Source organism: Tachyglossus aculeatus, chromosome 1 (assembly GCF_015852505.1).
Source record: "Tachyglossus aculeatus isolate mTacAcu1 chromosome 1, mTacAcu1.pri, whole genome shotgun sequence".
Classification (NCBI taxonomy): domain Eukaryota; kingdom Metazoa; phylum Chordata; class Mammalia; order Monotremata; family Tachyglossidae; genus Tachyglossus; species Tachyglossus aculeatus.
Genome location: NC_052066.1, coordinates 124,173,978 through 124,187,958, shown reverse-complemented (window position 1 = coordinate 124,187,958; position 13,981 = coordinate 124,173,978).

The window sequence follows — 13,981 nt, the reverse complement described above, 5'->3', positions numbered from 1 at the left end:
ACAGAATTAACAGGCATGGCCCTGCATAACAAGCTTACAGTCTGGAAGGGAAGACAGATATTAATGTGAATAGGTAGGTATATAATGTAAAGATACATACATTAGTGCTGTGGGGTTGGGGGTGGAGTGGCTATTAATGTCCGAAGGTAACAGAGCATCTCCTCCCCGTATTTTCAAAATCCTCTCCCTTTCATTCATTCATTCAATTATATTTATTGAACTCTTACTGGGTGCAGAGCACTGTACTAAGCTCTTGGGAAGTACAAGTCGGCAACATATAGAGACGGTCCCTACCCAACAACGGGCTCACATTCTAGAGGGGGAGACAGACAACAAAACAAAACACGTGGACAGGTGTCAAGTCATCGGAACAAATAGAATTAAAGCTACCCTAGTGCTTAGAAAAGTGCTTGGCACATAGTAAGCGGCTTAACAAATGCCATCAGTATTATTATTATTAATAGCACAAGTATCATTATTATCTCCACTTTACAGATGAGAATACTAGGGCACAGAGAAGTTTAGTATGAAGTCAAGTTGCAGTTAGGCTAGAATGTGGTTTTCCTGACTGCCGGTTCTATGTTCTGCACACTAAGCCATGGACTGCCTACCTTACCCCTAAGCCCAGAATGAAAATGTGTGAACCAGGCAACCAGGTTATTGAGCAACCGGTTAAAAGTGAATTTTAAAGTGAATCACCAGCTGAAAAGATCTGCCAAAATGAACTGCACAGGTGACTGGAAAAAATACCAAGGAAGGTTAATCTTTCATTCATGCTTTTTTAACAGGACAAACATTTAAAAAGAAGGTAGGCTTTTGTTCTAGCATTTTTGGTCTCATCAGTGGGGCTGTATACATTCGGTGAAGTTCTGCAGAAAAGCTCATTTTGTTGCTTTTCATCCTGAATATTGCATTAAGAGAAGTAGCGTGGCTCAGTGGAAAGAGCCCGGACTTGGGAGTCAGAGGTCATGGGTTTAAATCCTGGCTCCGCCAATTGTCAGCTGTGTGACTCTGGGCAAGTCACTTAACTTCTCTGTGCCTCAGTTCCCTCATCTGTAAAATGGGGATGAAGACTGTGGCTCCAGGGGTAGGAGCTAGGGTGTGTGTGGAGAGGCTGACTGTAGGAGGGTAAGGCTGATGTAGGAAAAGCCCCCTGTTGGGTAGGGACTGTCTCTATATGTTGCCAACTTGTACTTCCCAAGCGCTTAGTACAGTGCTCTGCACACAGTAAGTGCTCAATAAATACGATTGATGATGAATCTTTGTAAGGCCCATCATGGGTAAAAAACTTAGTTGTTTTTTTTCTTTTGCCTTTCCCTCTCTCCTGCTTTCACTTTTTCTGTTCCTCATTTCCCCCCGTATTTCTCTTATTTCCCCATTTATTTCCATCATTTCTGCTTCTCCCTATTTTCCTCATCATTGGGTATTTTTCCTTCCTATCCCTTCTAGTTCCTCATTCTTTTTACCCCTCTTAAAATCTCTCTATCCTCACAAATCTTGCCTACAGAATTAGACCTAGGCTGTGTGCTGGAACAAGGTGCAGGGGAAAGGTGCCCCATACATGAGAAACAAAAGAAACACCAGGAAAGAAAGGATTGGGCTGTGGAAAACTTCTGGCTGATGGAAATGTGGGACATTAGGTGGGATCTTAATGAAATTTGGTCCCCTAGCACACCACCCCAAAAAGTTACAGAGAAGACCCCTAAAAGCCTCACTTTAAAGCTGAGTGTTATGGCTGCAGTTGACACGATGGTGTCAACAGTGGTGTGTCCAGCACAGAGTGAGGAGTAACAGGCCAACATAGAGCCCGACAACTTGAAGAAACCACCAGGCCACTGTAAGACAGAAAGTATTCTTCTAGCAAACTAGTACTCTCTGCTCAGCATTAGCTGGAGATCAGGGACAACTCTCATTCTCCCACCCAATACCACAGTTGCAGTGGGAGGGAGGGAGGAAAGGAAGGAGAGAAGAAGGGAGAAAGGGAAGGAACGAGTGAGGAAGGGGAGTCCTGTCCTTCACAAGAGCAGAGGATAAGCAGAGGCTTACCTTCCCACAACCTATTAAATATTGGAAGATTATAGTGATTTCTCATCAAGAACTTTCTCACCAAGAAACAAAGGTTCTTCTGGTTTAGCACAATACTTACATATCTTACTGATTTTTGTTCTTTATGGTATTCATTAAACATTTACTGTGTGTCAGACACTGTCCTAAGAGCTGGGGTAGATACAAGCTGGTCAGTTTTAGCCCAGTCCACGTACCATATGGGGCTCACAGTATTAATCCCCATTGTACAGATGAGGTACTTGAGGCACAGAGAAATTAAGTGACCTGCCCAAGGTCACACAGAAGACAAGTGGCAAAACTAGGATTAGAACCCAGGACTTTCTGACTTGCTTGTGCGCTATCCACTAGGCAATACTGCTTCTAACTACTGTTGCCCTTGTAAACTGTTGAGGTTTAGCCTTCCTATTTCTTCTATGCATTTTCCCTCCCATTTTAGATTGTGAGCTCCTGATGGACCAGGGAGATGGCTTAATGAGCTTCCCCTAACCACTTTAGAACTTAGTTCAGTGCTTTGCACATTGTAAACACTTAATAAATGCTAATAATATTAATGCTGATGGTGGTGACTTAAGAGAGAACTTAACTTCTTGAGGGAGTGGGAAAAAAGAATAATTAGTACTGGAAATTAGTACTGGATGAAGGCAAGTTGGTTGTTCTCCAATTTATAGATCAAGGGGCAGTAAATGTCCAGACCAAATATCTTATCACCAAGCAGAAAAACATTTCTGTACATCGTGTGAGCCAGGATATGGATAAGATCCTAACCATCGATAAAGCCTTCCCTGATTAAGCCTTTTTTCCCTATCCTCCTCTCCCTTCTGCATCATCTATGCACTTGGATCTGTACCCTTGGACACTGTTTATTCACCCCACCCTCGGCCTTTATGTCCATATCCTTAATTTATTTATTTATATCGATGTCTTTCTCTCCTTCTACACTCTAAGCTTATTGTGGGCATGGATTGTTTCTACCAACTGCTATATTGTACTCTCCTGAGTGCTTACTTACTATGGTGCTCTGCACACCATAAGTGCTCAATAAATGCCATTCATTAATTGATTGATAAGATGAAATCAGGTTTATGTACCTAATAGAAACACATACTATACTTCTAATAGTCTGCATAGGTAACCAAAACATAACCAACATGCTAATCATTACACCTAAGGTATTCTAATTTTTCCAAATTAGATACTTTCCCCCTAGAATTTGTCTTTTCAAAAATCTGTCCTCTAACCAGCAAGCTGCCACCAAAAGTTTCAAATCCTCTGTCTGAAAATCATTATTATTAACATTTATTAAGCTTCCACAATCTTCTTACCAAGTCCTTTGCATATAACTCAAACACATGCAGTAGCCCATTATTATATTGTCACTGTAGCCAAATAAAACATTAAGCACGTTAGAAACTGAAGATGTAAGGTTTAGGCTTCAACAGACTAAAAAACCTGAAACTCATTTTATAACGGCAACAACAAAGAAGAACGAAAACCTTGCCCAAACGCGAGAGCATATCTGTAGAAATAACTGAAGCATGAAAGCATGGGAATAGGTGAGATAAATCTTAAATGGACAATCGTTTTCATTATGCTTGCCACTATCATCATCGATATTGTTGGCAATGGGATACTTTTTGTAGAGCGCAGCTTGTGGTATCATTTTTCAGCACCATTGTGCTTGAACAGCACCTCCGTAACCATTTTCACCACTTGCTGGCACCAGTTGAATCATTCAAGCCTATAGCCCACTGCTCAGGGAGCTATACAGTAGATCCTTTCAGTCAAAACCAGACATATTGTAGGAAAATAGTACAGAGAAATAAGCCCACTTCCTGCATCGAGGTTGTAAGAGTTTCAGTGGTTTTTCTTGGAAAGAACGAGAGAAAATGAGAGAAAGGCACACTGTTTAGAAAAATCAAAAGAGAATTATCCATGAAGATAGGCATTCAAGCAGATTGTAGACCTAGTTGCGGATAAATGTAAATATTAGCACAGCTATTGGTAGGGGATGAAAGATACAGACAGGCTGAATATAGACTGCATTTATATAGCATTATATATATACACACACACACACACACACACACACACACACACACACACACACACACACACACACACACACTTTTAGAGTATTTATTAAGGGCTTATGAGTAGAGCAATTTACGTGACCAAACGTCAAGAATTGAGCATGGAGAAATTCTAGACTTTCATCACCTACCCTAATAGATGATGGACTGAAAGACAAATACTTCTTTTAGCACAAAAAATGGTGGGGATGGGGGCAAATTGAGCATAATATAAATATTTGTTACCTGGTTGGGATCCTGAATTCTACATTATTTCCCAATTTGTAAGCCACCTGCAATGCAGTTGAACCCACTACTCTACGGATCGCTCCTCTGGATGCAGCTTTATCTACCTGGAACTGAGAGATCAGGTCTAATCCTACAGGAAAAAAAGTGAAATGAAAAATGAAATCTCCAGTGAGATTAGTTTCCTTCCCCTGCTCCTCCATCCCCACCAATGTTTCAAACCCTTACGTGGAATAAAAGGAGAATCTAGAAAGTGAGCACTCACTAGCAGGGTTTCTACTCACCTGGTAGGTCATCCTGTCCAATTCTGACAGGTGGACATAGGTCATTACTGGAGCCAGAAGTCAGAGTGACAGGAAATCCTGCAGGAGAGACAGTTGTCATTCAAGTTCATTCCCCTGAAAGTCATTGCCCCCCTGGGGACCCATGAAATGGGATCAAGAGCTAATCAATGATCTGAAATAACTGTCTCAGGTCATAGCTTTCTTATTTACTTTTCTTCTTGGCAGGAGGAAGCAGGGTAGGGACCTGAGGAGAATATAGGAAAATAGATTTATTAAGTAACTTAAAGCTAGGTAACGTAACCCTCCAGGGTTTGCTAGGAATGTCTTCCTTTTTGAAATGCAGCTGGGCTAACATATATGAAAGGCACAGTGTCAAGAAATTTTCAGGTGGTTTAGGGCCAAAAAAAACTTGTTACTAAGTCAACGACTTCTTTAAAGGAATGAAAACCCCAACCCGCTCGAATAGCTGCTGTGGGATGAGTCGTTGGCAGTCTCATCTTCCTTGTGCTCTCCCTTATGGTGCCAACAGAGTTAGGAGGCCCCAACTCCTGTAGATCTGCCAACTCTGCCTACTGAAGATGAGTGGGGATCATTATTGAAATCTTCCAGAGAGACAGAATACATATGCCAGTTTACCAAGGGCTCCTAAGGCCAGAGAGAGTGGGGTTGGGGTAGAGAGAGGGAGGAGAACCCAACCCCTACTTGAAAATGGCTAGAAGGAAAGTCAAATATGTACACTAGTGTTTACCCTGAACGTAGTTCTTGGAGGCAGAAGGTGAGGGACATCAGCCCAGCATGTCCTGGCCACAGAAGGTGCCTTGTACCTTCTTGGACCCTGAATCCTCCCTGTGTTTCATTTCTTACACACTGACTTCAAGAAAACCATGTACCCCAAAGGGGACATTGTTGAGCTTTTCCCAGTCTAACAGCTTCACAGCTCCAGAGTCTTTTGTACTTTGTGGACAAGGAATTAGGTCATCTAAAGATGGAAAGTTTTTTAACGTGCAAAGACCATACAATACATTTAAAACAAGAATTAGTTTCCAATTAAAAGTTGTTCTGAGAGGGTTTGGGAATAGGGAGATGTTTAGAACAGAAGAGCAATAGGAGAAAAGAAGAAAAATAATCAGAAATGAAAAACTGCATTTTAAGATAGCAATGTGATTTTGATTTTCATAAACTGCATTAAATGGATAATATTTGTAGAGAAAAAATTGAGAAAATGCTTTTAGAGATCTTCTATATGAAGCACCCACAACTGAAGGAGGACATGAGTGAGCCTGCTTTCTTCTCCCTTTGCCCCTGTTCTGTTAGGCCACAGCAGCTATGCTCCTTGCAAACAGGTTTTCATTTTCCTACCATCAGGTCACCAGTAGCTCCAAGTGACAAGAAGAAAACCAAACCCTCAACACCCCCTGATACATTCATTTAAGGATCCCAAGCCCAAAGCATGAATAATGCAATTATCTTCCTACTCCTCAAAGCATTCTCTCACTCCTATCCCCTTCCCTTCATTCATTCAATTGTATTTACTACTTACTGTGTGCAAAGCACTGTACTAAGTGCTTGGAAAGTACAATATAACAATAAATTGACACATTCCCTGCCCACAGTGAGCTCATAGTCTAGAGGAGGAGACAGATATTAATATAAATAACAGTCAAATTTAAGCAATGCAGCCATGATTCTGAAAGCAGGAGTCCTTACGTGGGTGTCGCTGGATGGTGGCAGATGTCCATGGTCCCAGGAAACAGCACATACAGATGAAAGCTGGAATTTGCCTGAAATAAGAGGGTGAGAGGGAGAAAAACTCTCAGCCTTGAATCAAGTGGTGACTGGAAGATGTATGCTGCTGAGGGATAAAACAGAGACATTTTACCAGAATAGGTAGATGGTCTGTGTCCCATTTTGCCTCTCTATTTCGATTTTGAGAGCTCTCTATTGGTTCAATTTCTGGGTTCAAAGAGTTGCCTCCCTTCCTTACCACCATTCACCACCCCAATCCCCCAGCTATCAGTGGAGAAGCGAGAGCCCAAATCTTCAACACTCTTTTGTCTCCAATCCAAATTTCCCCACTGCTGTTGAGGCAACAAGAACATCCTTCAGAGTGACATTCTTACCGGCAGCTCCACATTTTCCCAGATGCTGGCTTTCAGCTGTTTATTCTCCCTTCTTCTGGTGCCTGGAAGTGCTGGCCCACAGGACTAGTGAGTCCTGGGTGCAAGCTCCAGCCCCTTCTGCCCTAACCAGGGCGGCAAGTAAAGGGGGGGAGGCAGGAGCAGTCAGTACACTTTAATCCTGAGCAAGGGAAGGGGGTGGGGAGTGGAGGGCTCTGTGAAGCCTGGTCATATGTGGGGGCGGGTCTCAAGAAATCACTGGAATATAAAAGAAGGTCTGAGCAGAGGAAAAACTGATGGAAGAAAAAATCTTCAAAAGGCAGGGAAATAGCTATGAATGCTGAGCCTGAGAAGCCCACCACAGAGAACTTGGAAAACTGCTGTAGGGAGAGGACTGAGTGGAGGAAAAGAAGTTCTAGCTTTAAGACATTCGTGTCCGGAAATGTGGTCAAAATGTTCAACTTTCTGGCTCTCAGACCATTGATGAAACCGAGTGTTTTCTGACTTTCAGATTATCTGATTTTTTTTTCCTTTAGGGGTAGGTTCATCATCAAGCATATTAAGTGAGTAGCTACTATATGCAGAACATTGACCTAGGCACTAAGGGACTTCCCTTACAAAGGAAGTGAATCTTAAGTTTCCTGTTCTTGAACCCGGAGAGTCAGAGGACCTGGATTCTAGTTGCCACTCCACCACTTGCCTGCTCTGTGACCTTGGGCAATTTACTTAACATATCTGTGACTCATTTGCAAAATGGAGATTAGATACCTGTTCTCACTCCTATTTACATAGCACACCCCATGAGGGACAGGGACTGCTTGGTCTGATTATCGTGTATCTACCCCAGTGATTAGCACATTGCTTGACATGTAGTAAGGACTTAAGTACTACAGTTGAGGGGTTTACAATAAAATGGGGTGTTAGGAAGGACAGTGTAGTTCAGAAAATGCAGTCACAGTTTTGTGACCAAAAACTCATCCCACAGAGCAAATGGCATCATGTTCTTCCTTGACCCTAGAGATGAGTCAAATTTTAGCCTTGTCCAGAAAGATTTCTAGACAGATCAAGAGCTCCTGCTTAATGATGGGTAATCTCCATTCTAGGGTGGATTCCAAGTTATACAGGAATCTAAATGACTCAAATCTCCAGTAAGTACAGTTCCAGCCTCCCAGGACTTCTCCAGTCAATAGAACATTCAGTCTAAGTTGGGTTCACTCAACTGGAAAAGACTGTGGCCATCTAGCTCTCTCTCAGCTGCGTTGGAATCAAGCTAACTCTCAAATATAGGTGAAGACACAGCTATGTTCACCAGGGCAAACCTCAAGCTTAAGGTCCCCTCAAAAATGTTCAGTGTCACACAACCTATTTTGATTACTACCACACAGTAACAGAATTCAGAAATTTTTATTGGGCAAGCCCTTCATTCAATAATGTAATAATGTTTACTCACAAAAACTAGCTTCTATAGGGAATTTCTCTTATTGGGAGGGAGAAAGAAGGCATTATGGGTAAGGTTGAGGTTTTCTTTTCTATAGGGATACATCAAGAGGGCATTCTGCTTCTTGGTTAATGGAAAAAATAATAACCACACTAGAGATTTTTAGTACCTGAACAAAAAGAGTATATCGCTAGACGAGGGTAAATCAGCTGAGAGGAGAGGTTCTTTAGAGAAGCAGCATGGCCTAGTGGAAGAGCACAAATCTGGGCATCAGAGGACCTGGGGTCTAATCCTGGATCTACGACGTGTCTGCTCTGTGACCCTGGATGAGTCATTTAACTCATCTGTATCTCTGTTACCTCATCTGTAAAATGGGGATTAAATCCTATTCACTCTTACTTACACTGTAAATCCCATGTGGAACAGAGACTGTCCAACCTGATTAACTTGTATCTACCCCAATGCTTTCCCCTCTCAGGATCACACCTGGAGAGTTTCCAGTACTCTACAAGTCTCGGCTATGGGAGGGAGAGTCAAGTGGAGACATACTCATCCCATTCCTAGCTTGGGCAGTGGCTAGCGAATGAAAGGCAATCTGATGCAAGTCAAAATTCCCCAGTGCTTGACAGCAGCGGCACAGGAGAGAAATGATGGTGGAGACTCAAGTTTACTGTGCAGAAGAAGGTAAACCACTTCCATATTTTTACCAAGATAACTCTATGGATACATTACCTGAACAACTGCAAATGGAGGTGTGACATTCCGGGAGAGATGTGTCCATGGAGTCACTATGGGTTGGAGATTACTCGATGGCATAAGACAAGACCCCAGTGCTTAACACATAGTAAGTGCTTCACAAGTACCGTTATTATTATTTAACCTGCTCCTACCACTACCCAACAGTTCCCTAACATGTCTCCAGGACTATCCAAGATAAGAGAGGAGACAGTTATGAGCCCCTTGAGGTTCAGGGACTATTTCTAACTCTCACCAGTATATTTTTCCCAGTGTTTTACTCACAGTATGAGCTTAATAAATACTACAGTTACTACTACCTATTTAAATCAGCGTGGCTCAGTGGAAAGAGCCCGGGCTTTGGAGTCAGTGGTCATGGGTTCAAATCCCTGCTCCACCAGTTGTCTGCTGTGGGACTTTGGGCAAGTCACTTAACTTCTCTGGGCCTCAGTTACCTCATCTGTAAAATGGGGATTGACTGTGAGCCCCCCCGTGGGACAACATGATCACCTTGTAACCTCCCCAGTGCTTAGAACAGTGCTTTGCACATAGTAAGCGCTTAATAAATGCCATCATTATTATTATTATTAAATCAAGCTTTCATTCAGAAGCTGCAATGATTAAAAAAATCCCTAACTTGGTCTTCTGGGAAACCATTCCTTATCTGTTTTCTGGGTGACATTCCCTGGACTTGTCTCCCGTCTAACCTCTCAGCCCCAGCCCTGTTAACAGATGCTTCTTCTCGAGTTCTGACTCTGTTCTGCTTCCAAGGGTTTATCCAGAAAGGATGTTGTTCATTCAAACCTTGAAACTTCCTCTTCAAATGCCACCCACACCCCTGGTATGGGTCTTAAAAACGACCGGATCAAACTGCAGATACTGACAGAGAGACAAAAAGATAGTAATGAACCCTTAGCGCCTGAAAAGCTGCCCAAAGTTTCTTCTAGTGATTCGGGACTGAGCCATGGCCCTGTTTTAGATAAATCATATTATTAAAAATCTAAACATATAAAAAGTAAAATCCTGGAACTGTAATAAGGTGCAATCCAGCTATTCAGCTCAACTTTTTTTTTTAAGCCATGAAAGATGTCTCACCGCTTTATTCTGGATTGTGGTACTGTTTACCTCTTTCCTGAAAGTCTTTGGGAATGGCCAATGTTGAGTTCTTTACAATGTTTGGTCCAAAGATTTGACCCAAGCCCAATCAAGGTCTTAAGGGAGTCAGACGGAGGACATGGATCATGTCTACCAACCATTGTATTGCACTCTCCCAAGTGTTTAGTACGAGAAGCAGTGTGGCCTAATGGATAGAACAATGGGCCTGGGAATTAGAAGGACATGGGATCTAATCCCAGCTCTGCCACTTGTCTGCTGTGTGATCTTGGGCAGGTCACTTCACTTCTCTGTGCCTCAGTTACCTATCTGTATAGTGGAGATTAAGACTATGAGACCCATATGGGACAGGGATTGTGTCAACCCAATTTACTTGTATCTACCCCAGTTCTTAGTACAGTGTCTGGCAGATATTATGCACTTAATACCATTATTATTATTATTATTATTATTATCATTAATGCTTTGCACACAGTAAGTACTCAATAATTGATTGGGAAGAGTTTTCCAGAATCAAGCCACCATGGCAGAGGCCCAGAGAAGAGCCCCTCAAATATTTCAGATGACAGAGTACCAAATTATAAAGCTATTAAGGGAAACTACATTCTTCTAAACTCCTTTGAATTCATGTACTTAAACTATTCTTCTAACTCGTTCAGGCTCTGATTCATTGAGAAACAGATTCATACCATCTGACTGCAAATTGTATTTTTTTATTAATCTGTAGCACACACACAGCAGTAGTTTTGTTGTAATTTAAAGCTTTGAAATTGTTTTCTCTCATTATGAGAAAAAGAGTGCATTTCCCATGGTGTACATTAAGAAAGCAAATTGAATTAAGAAAAAATATAACAAAATGTAATTCTCATGACTGTAGTCTGGGAACCCTGTGAAGAAGGCAGGGCTGATAATAATAATAATGATTATTATTATTGTGGTATTTATTAAGCACTTATTGTGTGCCAGGCACTGTTCTAAGCGCTAGGGAGGATACAAGCAAACCAGGTTGAATGCAGTCCCTGTCCCACATGGCAGTCTCAATCCCCATTTTACAAATGAGCTGAGGCACAGAGAAGTAAAGTGACTTACCCAAGGTCACACAGTAGACGAGTGATGAAGGCAGGATTAGAACCCACAACCTTCTGGCTCCCAGGCTCATGCTCTATCCACTATGCCACTGAAGCTCAATCCCCTTTTTTGCATCTGCCACCATTGCAAAAGCAACAGAAAAGTGAGGTAACAGTTTCAACCTGTGCCCTTGCTCAGAGCCCATAACCTCACTTTCCTTCTGGACAAACCAAGTGCAATGGGAGATTGCCGGCAGTGGAATAAATCCGTGTAATTCATCCCTGAAAGGCTAATCTTATTGCACTCTGGGTCTTCAGCTGCCTGCTGCTATTGCATCATCATTATCATCATCATCAGTGGTATTTACTGAGTGCTTACATTCATTCAGTTGTATTTATTGAGCACTTACTAAGCACTTGCAGTGTACAAAGCACTGTACTAAGCGCTAGGAAGAGTACAACAGAGTTGGTAGACATGTTCCTTAACCACAATGAGCTTCCAGTTTAGAGAGGGAGACAGACATTGATACAAATAATTTATAATATATAATTTATAGACAGGTACATATCTGTAAACTGCTGGAGCAATCAACCTGCAAGCCAAAGGTCAGGGACGAAAGTCTCGGAGGCGAGGGCTCCACAGCCTGTGGTGTGCCTTTAGAGAAGCAGCGTGGCTCAGTGGAAAGAGCCCGGGCTTTGGAGTCAGAGGTCAGGGGTTCGAATCCCGCTCCGCCACATGTCTGCTGTGTGACCTTGGGAAAGTCACTTAACTTCTCTGGGCCTCAGTTACCTCATCTGTAAAAATGGGGATTAAGACTGGGAGCCCCCCATGGACAACCTGATCCCCTTGTAACATCCCCAGCGCTTAGAACAGCGCTTTGCACATAGTAAGCGCTTAATAAATACCATCATTATTATTATTATTATTATTATTATTGTGGTGTGTGGTGTGGTGGGCACTCCCCCAGGATTGCCTTGCCTCTTGCGAGGGCCACTTTCACGGTGGGGCCACAGATGGGAAGTCAGTGAGGAAGGGGCCGGCCGGAGGGGCTTTCTCCAATGGGACAGATTCAGGAGCAGCAGTGGCACCCACCAGGGCAATCTTCTGATTGACAGAGATGACATGGGTCAATTAGATCTTAGCCAACCTCCTCATGGGCACTACTGGGCAGTATGGGGATCAGCGACCGGGCACCAACAAGGGAGGAAAAGTAACGAGTGAAATAAGATGAGAGGCTTGTTTTCTTTCCAGACACTGGCTCCTAGAGAAGAGGAGACAGAGGAACCACAACACTCAGGCATCCTGAAGAGGCAACAGCTAAACGATGGGCCTGGAAGCTATGTCCTAGTAATGCCATTATCATTCTTCCCCAGAGGGAGCTGGCAGTAGATATCAGTGGAAAGAGCCCGGGCTTTGGAGTCAGAGGTCATGGGTTCAAACCCCGGCTCCGCCAATTGTCAGCTGTGTGACTTTGGGCAAATCATTTAACTTCTGTGTGCCTCAGTTCCCTCATCTGTAAAATGGGGATTAAGACTGTGAGCCCCCCGAGGGACAACCTGATCACCTTGTAACCTCCCCAGTACTTAGAACAGTGTTTTGCACATAGTAAGTGCTTAATAAATGTCATCATTATTATTATTATTATATCAAGCATTCCAACACACACAATTCCAATTTCCTAGCTGACAAGGAAGTCTGAATTCACTGGGATCCAAAATTAATCAGATGCCCAGCTAGGATCACTGCAAATGATTTTGTCTAAGCGCTCCTCTCACAACCCCTACTTGAGCCTCCAAACCCGCCTAAAAAAAAAATACCCACTGAAAACAAGCAACCCAAAAACCCCAAACTCTCCAAAATTTGACTTTCAGGCAACGAGATGCATCTCTGACATAGGACTACCACACTTAATATGAAAATCAAGGCCTCTGTATTGCTTTCCCAGCCCCGGAGGCCTCTGCTAGGTGCTGGTGAGAAGTCAGGGAAATCAGCAAATCAACATATTTCCATCTTTGGTTATCACCATTTCCTCCTCTAGAAATTCTAATACCATTCATTAGATTTGCAAATCAGCCCATTTTACTAAAAGACCCAGAAATTTTGTGATGGTTTAAAATGGAATTTCCCATCCATTATCAATTATTCATATTTATGGAGTGCCATCTACAGATCACTAAACTAAGTGCTTGAGAGAGCGCAATATAATGGAGTTGGTAGACACAATCCCTGCCAAGAAGAAATTTTGCATGGGAAACCACATTGCCTAGTAGAAAGACCACTAGGACTGGGAGTGGGAGGACCTGGGTTCTAAACCCAGCTCTGCCACTTCTGCTATGTGACCTTGGGCGAGTCACTTAACTTCTCTGTGCTTCAGTTTCCTAATCAAAACCTAATCAGTTTCCTAATTAAATACCTGCTCTCCCTCCCCATTAGACTGTGACCCTCATGTGGGACACAGACTGTGTCTGACTTGATTAGCTTTTATCTACCCTAGTGCTTAGTACAGTGCTTGGTACAAAGTAAGTACTCAATTTTACAATTATTATCATTGCCCTGGGTCCACAGTGTGGAGGTAGAATGCTGAAACTAGCTCTCTTCCTCCCTTCAAAGCCCTACTGAGAGCTCACCTCCTCCAGGAGGCCTTCCCAGACTGAACCCCCTTTAGCTCTCCTACTACCCTCTCCACTGCCCCCCCTCCCTCTGCCCTACCCTTTTCCCCTCCCCACGGCACGTACATATATTTGTACATATTTATTACTTTATTTTACTTTTACATAGTTACTACTCCATTTATTAATGATGTGCATATAGTTATAATTCTATTTGTTCCGATGGTTTTAACAC